Source organism: Anolis sagrei, chromosome 3 (genome assembly GCF_037176765.1).
Source record: "Anolis sagrei isolate rAnoSag1 chromosome 3, rAnoSag1.mat, whole genome shotgun sequence".
Classification (NCBI taxonomy): domain Eukaryota; kingdom Metazoa; phylum Chordata; class Lepidosauria; order Squamata; family Dactyloidae; genus Anolis; species Anolis sagrei.
The window spans coordinates 255,870,865-255,889,025 of NC_090023.1; positions in this window are offsets into that span (position 1 = coordinate 255,870,865).

Below are 18,161 nucleotides of genomic sequence, written 5' to 3' on the forward strand. Positions count from 1 at the left end.
ATATGGTTTTTTTTCCCCGAACTTCAGTCTTTTCCAAATGAACCTATCCAACCCTACTAATTACCCTAAAGGCAACAGATGCCATCTGACCTTGGAAGCTAATCAGGTGATAAAAAATCACCAATGAATACCAAGTGTTGTAAGCTATATTTCAGGTAAGGAACTGGCGAGCCATCTCTGAGGATCTATTGCCTAAGAAAGGTCTATGAAATTCACGGTATTGCCATAAATAATTTGAAAGCACACAGACACAACTGCTAAACAGTTGCATCTTCATTACAATAAGAATTCACTGAAAATGTTACCCAAGTGCCCCCTGATTGGATGGCTTCAATGTTCATTGTTTGAAATCTTCATTGAATGTTACATTTTCCCGTCTGCATTGAATTCTTTCAGTTTACCTGCATATGGTAGATTGGAAGGTAATTGTACACTCGGCTAATAAACCTGCCTTTGAACTGAAGCCTCTCTATTCCTGTATCTCAGCCAGGCAGTCATTGTAAGGGGTGTTTATTTCTTCAGGGTGAAATAGTAATCTTCTAAATGGAGGTTACTTGGCAAATTGGTTACAACAGGTGCTAGAAAAATCTCCATCTTAATCATTTAGCTCACTTCTGCACTTCAGACAGTTGCTTTGGGGAAATTAATAATATTATTTCCTAGAAGCTCAAGCATATTCCTCTGTCATTCATCCACTTATTTCTGCGTTAACACAAAATTAAAAGTGTATTTTATTGGAAAAACTCAATTACCAAAGACCCTCTAGCAACATATTGTAGTAAATATGAGGCAAGTTAGTGGCAATACTACTATATAAAGTATGGCCAAACAAATATGCTGTGATTTCAAAATACCACTATCTGGGTTCAATAGCATAACATCACATTGTGGCTTTTCATTTGTTAATTGTACTATGCAGTCAAGTGTGGAAACAATAGAGATCAGGAAAAGATTGATTCCTCCATTCCTAGAAGCTGGCAACTTAAGCTCTGAACATCTGTGTCTTGAGATATAGTCTGCATAACTCTAAAGCTTGATCCCAATAATCTGAAGAACAAGACTCCATGTGGTCCTTGTAGAAAATAGCCACGGTGTCACAAATGGTCATCTGTATTTCTCACTTCCCTATTTTTATCCTGAAAGAACAGGAGTCTAAGAAATCTTGCATGCCATCTGTACATGGCAGTAAACATAAATCAATACGCACCTCTGCTAGGTACTTAACTTGTTCAAGTACTCCATCCACGCACCATCTTTCTTGGAGCTGTCAATGGAGCAGATGGATGAAACAGACCCCCGTCTGCCAGTTTGGAGACCATCCCATTTACAAAAGCAAGGCAGGTAATGTGCTTTGATTCTTTTTTCTTGCAGATAGAATACTTTAGAAAGGATTTACAAATGCTACAACAAAGTTCATCTGACTTTTGACTTTGAACCTCAAGGACTGATGAACACACAAAGTCTGGATGTACAATTAATACCATGTGTTTTAATGAGACAATGTTTTCATATCCTGGCAATGCTGTTGAGTATAAACAGATGTCCTTTAAACCTTCTACAGGTGGTCACCTAATTTTTTTCTATTGGTGCCACATAGGGGTCCTAAACAAGTAGAATTCTCTCTCCACCCACCAAATCTCTTAAAGGAAACCTGGCTGAAACCATCTTGCAGACTTTGATCCCATTTATGCTTCCATATAATGCAGCTTAAAACTGCTTTATATGGTCAGTGTAGACTCATATATTTCGATTTACCTGCATTTTATGAGGCTACCCTGACCATACAATGGCATTGAACTGATTTATATGGATCTACACTAGGGATTCTCAAACTTTTTAAGCAGTTCACGGTTCCTCAGACTGTTGGTTGGACTATAGTTTGAAAAAACATGAATGAATTTATATGCACACTACATATATCTTATTTACAGTGCAAAAATATGAAAGAACAATACAATATTTAAAATGAAGAATAATTTCAATCAGAATAAACCTACCAGTATTTTAATGGGAAATGTGGGCCTGCTTTTGGCTGATGAGATAGTCAAGTTAATTAGGATTGTTGTTGTTGTGTATGTGCCTTCAAGTCATTTCAGACTTAGGGTGACCCTAAGTCTAAATTTTAGGGGAAGAACTGGGGAAATGACCCTGGAGGGCTTCATCCAGCCTATGGGCCTTAGTTTGAGACCCTGATCGGCTCTGACCATATAATGGAGTTTCAGACTATATTGTATGGCAGTGTAGATGGTGAGTTCAACCTAAAAACATCTGCCAAACTTAAAGTAGATCTATTAAATCAGTTGCAGATCTCCCTGATTTAATTGGTCTGCTTTCATTAGGACTGGCAGTGGGCCTTAAACTAAACTGTTCTATTCCCTCACTTATTCTAATCATAAGATTTCTAGAAAGTGACCACACCTGAAAGTGCATTACTACAAATCTTAGGTGATTGGAAATTATACAACTAAGGAAACAAAAACAAAATATGAATTGTGAATGACATTACGAAGGATAAAGATGTTGTAGAGCCAAACAGTTGTGCTTACACATTAATGATATCATTGAGGGCAAACCAGGTGAATTTGAAGTTCAAAGAATGTTTCCTGGGATCATTTTCTCTTATTATGAACGTGTGAGTTGTTCATCAAATTTGCATATCACATCATTCCTTTAAAGCCTTCAACAAAGTTGATTTTTGCTGTTACAAAAGTAGTAAAGGATGCAATAATCTCCCTACAGTTTTGGTTGTAGTTTGGTCAATGTAGATTTGTATAATGCAGTTTACCTGCACTGAAAATATCTAAATTAGGAATGTAAATTTGTCCTATTTCATACCATAGAATCACAGAATCAAAGAGTTGGAAGAGACCTCATGGGCCATCCAGTCCAACCCCCTGCCAAGAAGCAGGAACATTGCATTCAAATCACCCCTGACAGATGGCCATCCAGCCTCTGTTTAAAAGCTTCCAAAGAAGGAGCCTCCACCACACTCTGGGGCAGAGAGTTCCACTGCTGAACGGCTCTCACAGTTAGAAGTTCTTCCTCATGTTCAGATGGAATCTCCTTTCTTGTAGTTTGAAGCCATTGTTCCTTGTCCTACCCATTTGAAAGGTTTCCTACCAACTGGTTCAAAACCTTTATTGCTAAACAAATGTGTAAGAAACATTTTGTGTAGAAGGTATTTTAAATAAAAAACTGTTTTGTGCAAATAACAAAAATATCTATTCTATTTTACTGCCACTAGTATCGTTTTTGCATGAGGTATCTCAATGTGTTGGAACAAACATTTTCATTAAGAATGAGAAAATCTGTGAATATTACATGCATAATTTAAACCAGGATGTTTTTCACCAGAGACAAAAGTACACCAAAAAAAAAAAAAAACCCTCATACACCCAGTTTTGTCTTACCCTTATTGTGCAAAATACCTAAACTGGGGCATGAACACAAAATAAATAGTTCTTCTCAACTTCACAAAGAAGCATTTAATTAATGCTGGAGGCAATAGCTTTCACTAATTGGAAAGGAATTGTGTATAACGTGTGTCTGTTTAAATAATTATATTTATGAGAAAGAGGGTGGAAACAAAGGTGATACAGGACAGCCAGTAATAAAAATGACAACCTTAGAGTGGACCACAATTTATGCTGTCAAAAGGAATCATTTGGGAGGCAATGAAAGATAATAATATGTTCTGCAATTTGAGCATTTGGATTTGTTCTATTATGAAGCCATTGTGCCTTAGCCCTTGAGTTTGGGTATGCAGCATTATTTTTCTAATGCAATTTCTCAAGTTAATGTCATATTTTCCTGCTCTTTGCAACCTTAATAGATAAATATGGCAAGCGCTATGTTTATTTTTGCCTGCTTTGTGCATTTTTAAAAGCATGGTTTCTGTTGTTTTCCCACTTGTCTGTAGCAAGAAAATTGATTGTCTCTTACTTTTCCCTTATGGAGTTTAATTAAAAAGATAATCTCTCAGCATGAGACAAAAGACCATTTTCTTTCCTGAATCTACCAGGAAAGCACATTATGTTGAAACATAAAAATGCCTGAATGTTGCATCACTTTTCAGTGGATTAGGTAGGATTACTTCAGAGAAAAGGAGGGTCTAATGACCTATTGAAAATCTTAGAGTGGCTTCTTACTTCAGCCCTGGGATGTTTTAATCTCAGGAATTTTAGTGGTCTGTTTCAGGAATCTGAACAGAACCCTTTCCTGTTTATAGACCACTTTTAAATTTATACTCCAATGAGTTGTGTCAGTGACTTTTTTGTCTTTTAGTATAAGCCATCTGTTTGGAATTTCAGCTTTTTTTTTTTTTTACTTTAACTGACATATTATGGATGGCAATTAAAAACTATTTGCCACATTTTAAGGCATCTACCGCAATGTTCTGATGAGTTAATCCTTGTCCCTTTTACTTCAAAAGAGATCCCATTCTGAAATTTCAGTGTGAAATCGGGCACAACAATGGGAGCAACAATTAAAACTGCTTTCAAATTTTGAAGAATCTAGTCAGGAGACTGTATTATGACCATAATAACAATGAAGACAGGCACACAGGCATTCTTTTTGTTATTATAGACTATTTTCTTCCAGGGTAGAGAAATGGAGTTTATGGTCTTATAAATTGTCAGCACACCTGTGTGCACACTGTAGAGAACTAATCCGTGTATAAGCTATTTTGGAGAAGTTGTTAAAATTAATCCAGCGGTGAATTACACAGAAAGGGTGTTGTAGAAGAGCATTATATGACTCAAAGGAGCACAGGAAAGGCTTTCTGCTGACAAGAAATGCAAGGATTTGGCTTATACTGAATCAAATTAGGCCAATGGTCTATCTAGCCTGTTTTGGTCAACTGAGAATAGCAAGAACAGTTCAGAATTTCAAAGAGTCTTCCCAAGTCCTGCTTCCTAAAAATATTGGGTCAGAGTTAGAGATAAGAATGAATCTCGTTGCTTCCAAATATTTTCTCCAATTTGGAAATCCTGACATGGGTAAACTGTATTGTGAGCATTTATCAACTGCCTGATGAAATCTTGGCTCTGACACAAGGTCAAGATATTAAATTTTCAAAAAAAATGTGTGGAATTCATTTTAAAAATGAAGAATTAGCCAGAAAAAAACAGTATCACAAGATGCTGGGATAATCGAAGGCCATAACTTATTAGTTGCAATGGAACAGGGTTGGCAGCTGTGCATGGGTCCTGGATCAGGAGTCAGACAGCCCACCGCTAACCAATGCTGAGAAAATGATACAAATCTTCATTTTCTTCTTCCTTTCAAATTAGAATAGTATTCTACCTCCCAGATAAAAAGTAGTATTAATCTGTGAGCCATCTTAGGGTTCAAATGTTTGACTAGGCCACTGGGAGTCTACCGTTTAATTGCTTGGTCAACCATAGTAGACTGCATCTTGGCCAAGTCATGCTCATTCTGCCTCAGTGGAAGGCACTGGCAAATCTACTCCACACAAAGCTTACCAAGGAAACATTGTGGGAGGATTGCTCTAAGATCACCAGAAATTGGAAACAATTTGAAGACACACAACAACAACAACAACAACAACAACAACAACAACAACAACAACGTGTTGTTCTGTACAAAATATGCATATGGTTGTTCTGCAGGACTCATGCAGACAGACAAACATATAAACACACATTTTCATTCTATGTAAAAGAGACACATTTCCTGCACACACAAAAACCCACATAATCTTTATTGCAATAAAGAATTTTGCAGAAATCTTTGTATCTTTGTATTCTTATCTGGGAAGTAGAATACTGGAGGAATTATTTGTTCTAATTTGAAAGGATGAAGAAAATGAAGATGTATATCCCTAATATAAATAGATTGTTTTCTTGAAAATGAACACACACACACATCCAGGATAGCCTGAAAATTCAGTGTATTAAAAATTTATCCAATGTGTGTTAGTTCACACAACCCAAAAGAGGCTATTAAGATTGTAGCTATGGGATGATGGAGCTGATGACCCTGACCCTGAGTATAGATTCTTGCTCCAACATAATTTATTTAATTCCATCAATTTTATATCTTTGCAGTAGCTTAATATTTCAGTTCTGCATTTATAAGTATAGCAAGTTTTGAAAGAAAAGGGAAAAACATACTAAGGGAATGCATGCACACCTAACATAGGTGGGAATTATTTCCAGTGTCACACTCTACAATGCTAGAAATTTGGAGTCTGGAGAAAAACTTAATTTTGGCAATATGAATCTATATCTTATTTTTAAAAACCATTCACCACTATCATCACCCACAAGATAGTCCTTTGCTGGTGATTTTATAAACCAAGAAAACTAAAGGTCCAGCACGCACATATTAGATTTCATCTTTCCAGAGATTCAGTTTATACCCTGAGACTGTATAGATCAAACGTATTCATTATATTGGAGATAAAGGGGTAAATGTTACACTCTCTGAGTCAGATACATCTATAGTAACCATGTCTGCACAGATATGGGTGATTTCATTTGCAAGCTGCGTCACAGAAATTGGTCATAGTGAACTCCTGAGTGGTTCTCATTTTCTTCCAATGGAGCTAAATATAATAATTCATTCACCACCCCAGAAAGATTGCATTGGGCAATTGTGTAGGAAAGAAACATTTATCCACTATCATGTCATATATGTACACACCCTTTCCCCAAAGACACACATGCACACAATTGCTATCCTCATAAGGGATGCAAATAATATGTTCTTATTGTCTTGCCTGCAAAGAGATGTCCTATAGACTGCTGTCTGGAAGATATGATGTGTCATGGACTTGTATTATAAAATGTTGTTTAGTTTATTGATTGTATAAAAGCATATAAGGCAAGAAAATATTGTGAAATGTGTGGAGAATGCAGTTAAACTGCATTATATGGGCATAGTAACTATACAATGCAGTTCTAAATGGCATTATTTGGTTGAGTAGATCCAGTCTAAGAGTCAACCAAACCTGAGTGTTTTATAGGGGTCTAAATGATCTAACAAGTAGTGAGAAAATCGGTGTAGTCTTTAAAATGTAATAAATAACACTATGTGGTGCTTATTGTTCCTGGGCTGCCATTTCCTTATTGGATCTATTACAAAAACATGGGGAAAATTCATTAAAATTGTTTTTGTGGGACATCCCGCAGCACATTTTGCTATAGTTTTTCAATGTATATCTCATTGAGTCTCAACCAATTCAACATAGTTTGTAGCAGCTACAAAAATGAAGTTTCTGGAGTATCACGACTGCTTTCAAAATAAATGCCACACAATTAAAGAGGAATAAAACTTTCAAACCTGGAACACAATTTATTTTTAAGTTTTGTTACACACTTTTGTTCTATTTTGCTATGTTTAATTTTTGTAAATACACCATTGTTTCTTTTTTAAAACATGTTTGGCCACCAGGAATGCTATATAATTGAAAGCTTGGATTCAGACAAGGGGTCTGTGGTGGCAGCATTGAATAAGTACGGTTAATTTCCATTGTGTATATCCTCAAAAGGAGCCCCCGGTGGTTCAGTGGGTTAAACCACTATGCTGCTAAGCTTGTTGACTGAAAGGTCACAGGTTCGAATCCGGGGAGTGGCGTGAGCTTCCACTGTCAGCCCCAGCTTCTGCCAACCTAGCCCTTTGGCGGGAAGGTAATGGTGTTCCATGCAGTCATTCCAGCCAGATGAACTTGGAGGTGTCTACGGACAATGCCAGCTCTTCAGCTTAGAAATGGAGATGAGCACCACACCCCAGAGTCCGACACGACTAGACTTAATGTCAGGGGAAAACCTTTATCTTTATCTATATCTTCAAAATAATCTGGGAGGCATTCAGATGGTGCCCATGTTGTCACATAAGGGGAATAAAAGACAAAAAAATGTTTCTGCATACATATGCATACACACATATACAAAACCTTGTAAAGTAAATCACTAAACAATTTTAAATGGAAATAAATAATAAAATAATGCACCAAAGCCCTTCTGATTTATCCAAGGACAAAAGAAAATAGTGTCTGTATCCTGTATTGCAGGTATTCACACTAATCATACAATTGACACAATTGTAAATGCTCCAGAATGCCACCTTAACAGCCAGCAGCTGCATTGAGTAGAGGAGGAGTATTCATCTTTCAATCCAGGCATGAGAATGGTGACATTTCAAATCTGCTCCCACCAATGAGTGAGTCTGCAACTATCAGAAGCAGGACTCCTGTCAGAATTCCTCATGTCTACAATACTTCCTGACAACAAGTAACTGAAAATGTTATCTTTTTTTTTTTGGTCCCCAATTAGCAGCCGATCAAACTTTCTTCTCTCAAGTCAGCTACTAGCTATTAAGTCCAGGGAGAGTGGAGGCCAGCAGGCATTATTTAGTTGCTCATATGCCACTAAGTACCTGATGTACAATATTTGCATTGATTTTCCCACATCATCATATGTAACAATGAAATTATCAGAAGTGTACATTACTAGCACTCATGTTAAACCTAAATTTGTCTTTCTGTGGTTTAGAACACTTTTGCTTGTCAGCAGGAAAGGCTGGGAGTGAATGGGAATGTTCTATCAATCCGACATTTATCTCTCCCTTAATCTATAAGTGGCATAGAAAGGCTACCATTTAGTGAAAAGAACTGATGTGTGTTTACTTTCAATTAGCAAGCTTTAAAATGAAACTCACCATTTACTTTTTCTTACTTCTATAAGGTGTGCACATTAGGCTTGTGTGATCAATTAGAAAAATGTTTCAATACTCATTACTAAATTCGGGGTGGGGAATCATTTCTAAAATGTTTCTAAAATATCAAAAGAGGTCTGCATTCAACTCCCAATAATATCCTTTTATCTTGAAATCCCTTTAGAGAATGAACACCAAAACCTTCATGGAGGAGGAAGCACATCATAAAATAGTCATAGGTCTGCGTTGATTCTTAAAGTTGTTTTTTTTTTTTTGGCATGGGCTCCCCTCGCATTTCTTAATATTGACATTTAATATATACAAATCTGATAAAATAGATATGATAAACAAGGCACAAACAAAATTTGCACAGCCCTAGTGCACACATTGGAAGAATGTGAAGAGGGTTTTGGGGGGTTTATGATACCTTGTGGCAACGACTCACATAGTACTCTATAGTTCCTGTCCCCAGACTCCAAACCTGAAAGTACTTTCCTGGAAATGGGAAGGTATCAAATGGGAAGGTATCTTGACTGTTTTAGTTTTGTAGGAATGTGGACTTGGATGACTATTTGCAAGCTGCAGGTTATGGCTTATGTGTTCTTGTGTATATCTTTTTGTTAGGTTATTTAAAAATCCCATGAAAACCTATGAGTTGGTGAGAACTGTATGGTGGGCCAAATATGTATTCGTCCACATGATGAATCATCACATCTAGAGTAGAAGCACATCTTCTAGCTGTTCATTTGACTTGAGAAGTTACTCCAGAGCTTCCATGAAACTCCAAAGCAACCTATGATGTTTTCCACATGTGGGCAGCTAGATCCATGGTTATATAGCATCCACATATCAAAAAGACCCTCCAGTTTGCTGGCCAGAAGCAGTTCCACAACAGAGCCTTGTTGGAGATGTCACCTCAGGTGATATCATACCTGGGCACCAACAAGGGTCTGGCCACTGAAATCGAAGTGCTGGCAGCAACCTCCCAGCAAGAGATGACACCAGTGCCAATGTGCTGTCAATCCAGATTGCCATAAGAATTTTTCAAAGGGGTTTTGGTCTGCTTCTATGCTAGTAGGTGTAGACTCACTTTGTTGTATCCAGGGCAGCTCTGGAGCAGAGTACTCCAGAGTATTTTGCTTGGTGTAGATGCAAACTAGGTCAGTGGTTTTCAGACTTTGATCATCTAAACATTTGGAACTTCAAACCCTCAAATGCATAAGCATCAATCACACCAACTGGATCTATTGGGATTTGAAATCTAAAACATCTAAGGGGAAAACAAAGAGTGAGAAGCATTGGACTGGAACATGGTGCTTCTTAAAAGGACAATGGCTAATGGATCTTCCTTTCTTTCTTATGCAAGATAGCTCCCATTTTAAGTGGGGAAGTGAGTCCACTCTGGTTTTAAGGCTTTATGTCAAAAGTTCTAGCTTATTTTGGGGAGGGTAGTGATCAAAATTTTGGATGGCTTCTTCAATTCTTTAACTAAAATCCAGAGTTTTGCCCTACTAATGGTAGAGCCCCGGCAGCCCTGGCTGCCCCTGCCCAAATGTCTGATATAAAGGTCAGTCACATCTCCCACTCTGTTGTCTATTAATGTGCAAAGGTCTGTGGCTAACGTTCTATCTCTTTCTAATTTTCTTGCAGCTTCTTTACCTAAATGACAAAAGAAAACTGCAAGATCTCCACCTCCCCCAACCTGCTTCCCCACTGTGGAATGACAAAAAACTTGAGATAGTGATACGTTAACACAGAGCAGAGTCCTTTGCCAATCTCTAAAATGTCATCGCTTGGGCAGCCTGCTGGGCTTGGCTCCGGAGCTGTGGTGCCAAGACTGCTTATAAAAAAAGAATAAAGGTTAATGAAGGCACAGAGTTATTTATTAGCTGGAATAAAATTGCCTGCTTTTTATCTGTATTGTTTGTTCAAGGCAGAAGGTCTTGCCTTTGATTCTTAATACTGCTTTATACTTCGGTAGTGTGCCAGTGTCAGCTTCTTAACTGAGACTTAATAGTCTCCCAATACTTTCTCTTCTCTCTCTTTCTCTCTCTCTCTCTCTGTGTGCGTCTCACCCCCCCCCCCCCCCCACACACACACACACCACCCATGGATTGATTCTGGAAGGTCACTTTGAAAGACATATCATTCACAAAACATCCTGGCTCCAAAAGTGAGAAAGAGGAGGTAATAGGGATCAGATTATGTGCCAGTTTATAAAGACGGGCAGTCAGACAGACTGTCGCAAGGCTGTTTCTTGGATACCATTTTCTTTGCAATATGAGCACAACAGCAGCTGAAATAGTTATGCCGACACTGCATGGACGCTGTGAAAGTTAGGGTTGATACTTTGCATGGACAAAAAGAGAACAGCCCAGTTAAATGTAAGTATCAGAAGTAGGGAAAATTCTTATACAGCATCCCAGAATGAACACTTCCAGCTGGGAAAACTAGACTGTGAAAACCCTCAGCCAGCACTTCAAACTCATGTAAGGCAGTGAGTTTGTCATGGAACCTTCCTCCCAGAGCATTCATCTTTCTCAGAAGATAAAAAGACAGAAGTTCAGCTTAATAAACATCCAAGTATTTGAGCATAGGTGAAGCTCAACATCATTAAAAGTAGGTAAGCTTTCACCTGACTAGCTACAGAAAGCAAACTTCTGTTCACCTCTTTATGAATGGCCCCTGCTGTTGGATTTATGATACTTAGACTGTGCACTGGCTTCTCTATTTGGATTTTGTTATTTTTATGGCATCTTAACCTTGAACTGCTTGTTATCATGTACCCTGGTTCTTTGGTTTCTGAAATTCTTTCTAGCAGGACAGGCTTTCAACTTTTCCCCTTCCAGATGTTTGGAATTCAACTTCTAAAATGAATGGTCATTACTCATACTGGTCAGGATTTTTGGGAGTTGAAGTGCAAAATATTTGGGAAATCCAAAGATTATTTAAGATGCACATGTCCACTTCTCATTCATTATTATTCCACTTTATAACTGTGATAGTCTTCCTATAAATTCCTGGGATTGAAACTTTAGGAAGTGGCTTTTAGAAGTTGCATACAGATCATTCAAATATCTCACCAAGTGCCAAATCCCAGGGTTTCAATGGGTGGAATGATGGGAGTCAACGTGTGAATGGGCCCCAGGTCTTCATTAGAGGGCCACAACTCACAACAATACTCTGACCTGTGATTAGTCACACTGGCAGTACTATGACTATATTCTGATGAGATATGGACAAAGAAAATAGGCAAATAATCAGCTCCCTCATAATTTTGTATGAAGAAGGAAATTTTAATTCTTATATCACTTTAAGAACCACTTTAATTAAAAAGCGGTGTACAGCTCTTACCACAATTCTGATCTTTCCAAGCTCATTTAATCCCAGATTTACTACAGGAGAGAGAAAAATTATGGAGAAACAAAGTGTTTTGATGCACACACCCAGCATTTTATATGTTCACAATTCAGAAAATGTAATTTCCTTTTGCTGTTTTACCTATCTAGGTATTCTGCATTTTTGTCCATCTCTTCTTTTTTTAAAAAAGTAAAATTAAAAGTTTTCAACTCCTTCAACTGTCCCAACTGGGCAGGAACAATCCCAGTTAGTTCTTTGCATCCCACTTTCTCAGTTGCTTTTGAATCTCTTCTTCCACTTTCACCTTTTGTCCTCATCTTATGGTGTCCCCATCTTTGATTGCTGGCTCAGTGATGGGTGGTATCGTGCCCTTCCCTGTTGAGTCAGGTAAGAGAAAACTGCTGCACCTATCCTGACTAATATGTTCTTCCTCATCAATAACTTTGGCAACCCGGATCACAATCTGATGTTGCCTGGACATATGTGTCCTGGTTTTTATCTGTGAAATGTCAAAGTATATGAAATTTCTGCTTGCAAATTGAAATCAGAAGATGCAGAGTCAGCGGAATGAATTCCTTTTACATCTTTAATTTAGACCTTCCCAAAATCCAATTTTCCCTTCACTTTCTTTGCATTGAACTTCAAATATCAAAAGTATAAGACTGTCTGTCTCAAGGAGAACAAGGACAATGCAGAATGTGATCCTGCACTGATACAAATATAATATAGCAAGCACAAGATAAATTTGTGGAGATGCCGGGGATACAGTAAAGGTTTCCAGAGATTAAACAGAGAGATATTTCTGCAAAGTCTCAATAGAGATAAGAGAAATGAAAGAATAAACTGATATCAGACTATAGAAAAGTGAAATGAAAAGCAGTATGGTTTTTAAAAATAACATAGTAACTTTTATCTTTGTGTGTGCGTGCCTTCAAGTTGCCTATCGACTTATGTTACATAACCATCAAATGTGCCCAAACTCCATTTCAAATAGCCATGTTCTTCCTCTGTCTGATAAAACCCAGATGAGGTCTTAAAGCAAGTTGGCCCACTGGATATGAGATCTTTTCGATTTCAAATATTAATTGGCTCACTCTAAATCTTCTAGATCAATATAAGAATTAAAATTTAGCTAATTTATAGACACTAGTTCTATCCATCAGAACATTTTTGAAATGTTTCAACGCAGTCCTCATTTAAGTATGGTATATAGAAAGTATTATTTTAAGAAGAAGCGTGGCCTGAAATGCATGTAATTTATTTAACTTCATTTAATTTAAACAACTTAAATGTGAATTTTTTGTGCGTTTGGATAAAATGCAGATCAATGTGAGAACAAGATGCAATAGAATTTGAGGGAAAACATCTCTATAAAAGATTTACCTGCTTTTCTTTTGCAGGAGGGAGGAGAGAAAAATCTAGGAATCAGCCTCATGAACCGGTTTCCATTGAAATGCTACAGTCCTGCATTATCATCCAGGCATAGTAGGGAGGACACATTGACAGGAAATTGAGACACATTACTAGTCTTGTTCTATAGCATGTGTAGAAGAGCAATCACAGAAAGAACATCCAGTCTTCTGAATTGTCTACTTTTCTTTCTCACAAGTTTACTCGGCCAACATACACACATTTTGTTATTTTAATGTGTTGTTGAAGGCTTTCATGGCTGGAATCACTGGGTTGCTGTGAGTTTTCTGGGTTGTATGGCCATGTTCCAGAAGCATTCTCTCCTGATGTTTCACCCACATCTATGGCAGGCATCCTCAGAGGTTGAGGGATCTGTTCGAAACTAGACAATGAGTTTTATATATCTGTAGAATGTCCACGGTGGGATAAAGAACTCTTTCTCTGTTTGAGGCAAGTGTAATGGTGAAATTGGCCACCTTGATTAGCATTTAATAGCCTTGCAGTTTCAAAGCCTGGCTGCTTCCTGCCTGGGGGAATCCTTTGTTGGGAAGTAATTAGCTGGCCCTGATTGTTTCCTGTCTGGAATTCCCCTGTTTTTTTAGTGTCCCGAGTTTAGGGTTTTTTTAAATACTGGTAGCCTTTTTTTTTTTCATTTTCATAGTTTCCTCCTTTCCTGTTGAAATTGTCCACATGCTTCTGGATTTCAGTGGCTTCTCTGTATAGTCTGACACGGTGGCTGTTAGAGTGGTCCAGCATTTCTGTGTTCTCAAATAATACTGTGACCAGGTTGGTTCATCTAGTGCTCTGCTATGGCTGACTTCTCTGTTTGAATTAGTCTGCAGTGCCTTTCATGTTCCTTGATTCGTGTTTGGGTGCTGCATTTTGTTGTTTTGTTTTGAGTTTCATGCAACATTCACATGCATTCCTGTGAAGTCACTATCCCTCACATTAAAAATATTCTGCCACTAGTAGAAATGAGTAATGAAACTGTTCATTTTAGCAGATGTTACTAACACCAAGTGCATGTTTACTCAAACATTCATTGATCGCAAAATTGCAATAACAATATAGTACATCAGTGGAAGCAAATGAATTGTGCCTTTGAAGCCACAGACTCAATAATCATTTCCTTGCTTTTGTAGGGATACCAGATAATTATTTGCACAGGAGTTAGGAGATGTGGTGGGCTAGCTCCAAGAAAAAATATGAACCCTCCTTGCATGTGTGAGATTTTTGAATGCAAAATCTTGAAAATCAAAAGTTCTGGTATCTGTAAGAGTCCTTCAAGTGGAACCCTTTGAGTAATTATTTATTTATTTATTTAATTGTCGTGTCAGGGCAATCAGTCAATTATATTACATTTCTAACAGAACAAAGCAAACAAACAGACAAAATACAAAATTTGTGAGTTTGGTAGTTGATTAAATGTCCTTTGACCAGTATCTGGCCACTTGGAATGCTTCTGGTGTTGCTGCAAGAAGGTCCTCCATGGTGCATGTGGCAGGGCTCAGGTTGCATTGCAGCAGGTGGTCAGTGGTTTGCTCCTCTCCACACTCGCATGTCGTGTAATTATTTATTGACATCCAGAGAATTATGGGGTTGTCTAGGACTGGAGTCCAGTGGTTTGGAACTGATCTCAGAGAGAAACCAGCTCCGCTTATTCAACAGGTTAGGGACCAGGGTATTGTCAAAAAACTAAACATGATTGAAAAATAGAACCCAATCTTCTTTTAGCTTGCAAATGTAAGACTGTACAGTAGATTATGCCAAGTTGAATGAAAGAAAGAGAAAGAGTGTTGTTGAAAGAGGGGACTTGGGCTGAAAGACACCATTTAAATCTGTTGAAAAAGAGAGTTGTTGGAAGGTGAAGCATTGATAGGTGGAGCCATTCTTAAATTTCCCTATCACAACAAATGCAAGTTTTTGTTTTGTCATGACTTTAACAACAGGGGACTCAAAGGGTTACGCCACTGTTAATAAACCTATCTTGTTTTAAAATAAACATGAAACAGTCATCTGTATGTAAATCACATTTTACATCATGGCCAGATTATGCTTCCAGTTGGGTTTTGATTACAAAAAGACCCTACAACAGAGAGGAGTGTGAGCTGAAATCATATCCTTTCTGTATCGATCAATGCTGTCAGTAGGACTGATCAAATAGCCAGTATATCCCTGCATAGGCTTGATCATTATAATTGATAGAGGAAATTAAGACTGAGACAGAGAACAGCATACAGATTGTTTCTTCCAGTGCAATTTCAGTGCCCACAATAACGATCTAGGAATATTGGTTAGATCTATTCATAATAGGATAATTCCACACTTGGCCAGAATGTGCTGGTATTTCCTAAAGTCCTTGAGGATCTTGCCAGGAAGAAAGGAGGAAGATGTGGTGTTACTAGTTCCTTTCATTCTGATTTTCATTTGGAGCACTAGTGCTCAACCTGTAGATTCCCAGATGTTTTGGCCTTCAACTCCCAGAAATCCTAACAGTTGGTAAACAGTTGGTAAACAGTTGGTAAACTAGGTTGAGAACCACTGATTTAGAGAAAATACATTTTTCTTCTGTTAAAAGCAACAGAAAGGATTTTGGGTACTCAAATGTCCAGATTCGCCTCCTCCATATTATCATTCTATATCCAATTGTCCCTTGATTCAATGCTGGGAATATTATGGCAGATAGAATAAACATGGGGGATCTATGGGGGAAAGGACTAGAAATTCAAGAACAGGTCTTTTATCTTCTGAGTTTTGTGGTGCTGTTTCTATGGTTCCTGGGACTTACCTATAACAGCCTCCCACCCCAATAATACCTGGATTGCCATTAGTTTTATGAATGAACCATCAGACTGTGTTCTATCTCCAGAGACATCAAACACGGTGTCTGAGATCTTACTTCAGAGTTGCATAGTGGAAGTGTCAACTTATATGATTCCACATTCTGCAAAGAAGACTTGTGTTGAAATAGAACAGTGACAACTGAACCAAAACATCAACAAGCAACCCAAAGACCAGTTACATTTATACATTCATCCATGTGTAGTGTGAATCTATCCATATTGCATAATGCACAGTGTAAATCATGGACAGTGCACACCATGCAGAATGCACATTGCAAATTCCCATGTGCAATGGCACCACATAATTAAGTCCACTTCTGCAAGATTTTGAGTATGGCTGTTCACCCAATTTTATAGTAGAATGGTTCATGCATAACACACCATTAGGTTTGGCCTGTTATATTTTACTGCTCAGCATTTGTTTAGATGCTATATCCTGCTATGGCCCTGATAGCACATTCCAGCCTGATGTTCAATAGATCCCATTGCATCCTGTTCCCACTTCAGAAACAAATCTGTCTTCTCAGAGAGCAGAATTTATATGAATATCTAGGTGCATATAACCTGTTTTGGTGGATTAGATCAGACAATGAAGGAATTTAATGAGAACTTTGAAGGTAAGTCCTTTTCAATTCATTCGACAGTTACCTTGTTTCTAAATGGCTAGCATCTCTCGACATCAGTGTCATGTTGCTTTATTCTATAGTTTCACATTGCTGATGACAATATGAAGGTTAAAGTTGTGATTGCTTCAGTTTCCAGCAGTGAAAAAGAAGATCAACTACTATTATACTCAAAGAGGAGATTGTATATAATTATTATTATTAGATGTAGTTTCTGAACATAGTAACTAAAATATAGCAAGAGTGACAATAATAGCTATTAAAAGAACTTTCAAACTCAATCTTTTTTTTTTTACTTTTTATGGGCCGACCTAATAAAGTATTGTGCTTGAGATAAAAGAAACCATCTTGAACCAAACCCCTCACATTATTGACATTTTATTTATGTTCTACCTTTATTTATATTCCACCCTAAAATAGGAATTCAATGCTGCTTACAAATTACAACATAGTTAAAATGAGGAGGGTTTTTTTAAAAAAAAATCTTACAAGCAGACAGCAGGGAAAAAAGAGATAATGTTCAAGAACACATCCAATATGCTGATGACAATGTCATCTGTGTGCATTCAGAAGAAGACCTACAAGCCACTCTAAACACCTTCACAGAAGAATACAAGAAGCTCAGCCTGTCATTGAACATCGAGAAACCAAAGTGCTCTTCCAGCAGTCACCAACCAACTCATCTGCAATGCCAGAATTACAGCTTAATGGTGTAACATTAGAAAATCTTGACTATTTTCACTACCTTGGCAGCCACCTCTCCACAAAAGTCCACATTGACACTGAAATACAACACTGCCTGAGCTCTGTGAGTGCAGCATTTTTCCAAATGAAGCATAGAGTGTTTAAGGACTGGGACATCCCTAGAGATAGCAAGCTGCTTGTTTACAAACCTATTGTCCTCACAACCCTGCTATATGCCTGCAAAATGTGGACTATCTATAGACATCACATGCAACTCTTGTTGTCTCCAAAAAATCCTGCAAATCTCTTGGGAAGACAGGAGGACAAATGTCAGCATGCTGGAAGAAGCAAAGACCACCAGCACTGAAGCAATGGTCCTCCGCCATCAGCTCCGCATGCCCGATCACCATCTCCCAAAGCAGTTGCTCTAATCCTTGCTCTACTCAAGAATAGAGCTGCATAGTTCCATTTGGTTCTCCTGATTTGGTAACTTCAAATAAATGTTTGCAGGAGGTCAAGAGCATGAACCTGATTACAACGTTTTGAAATGTTGCCAGTT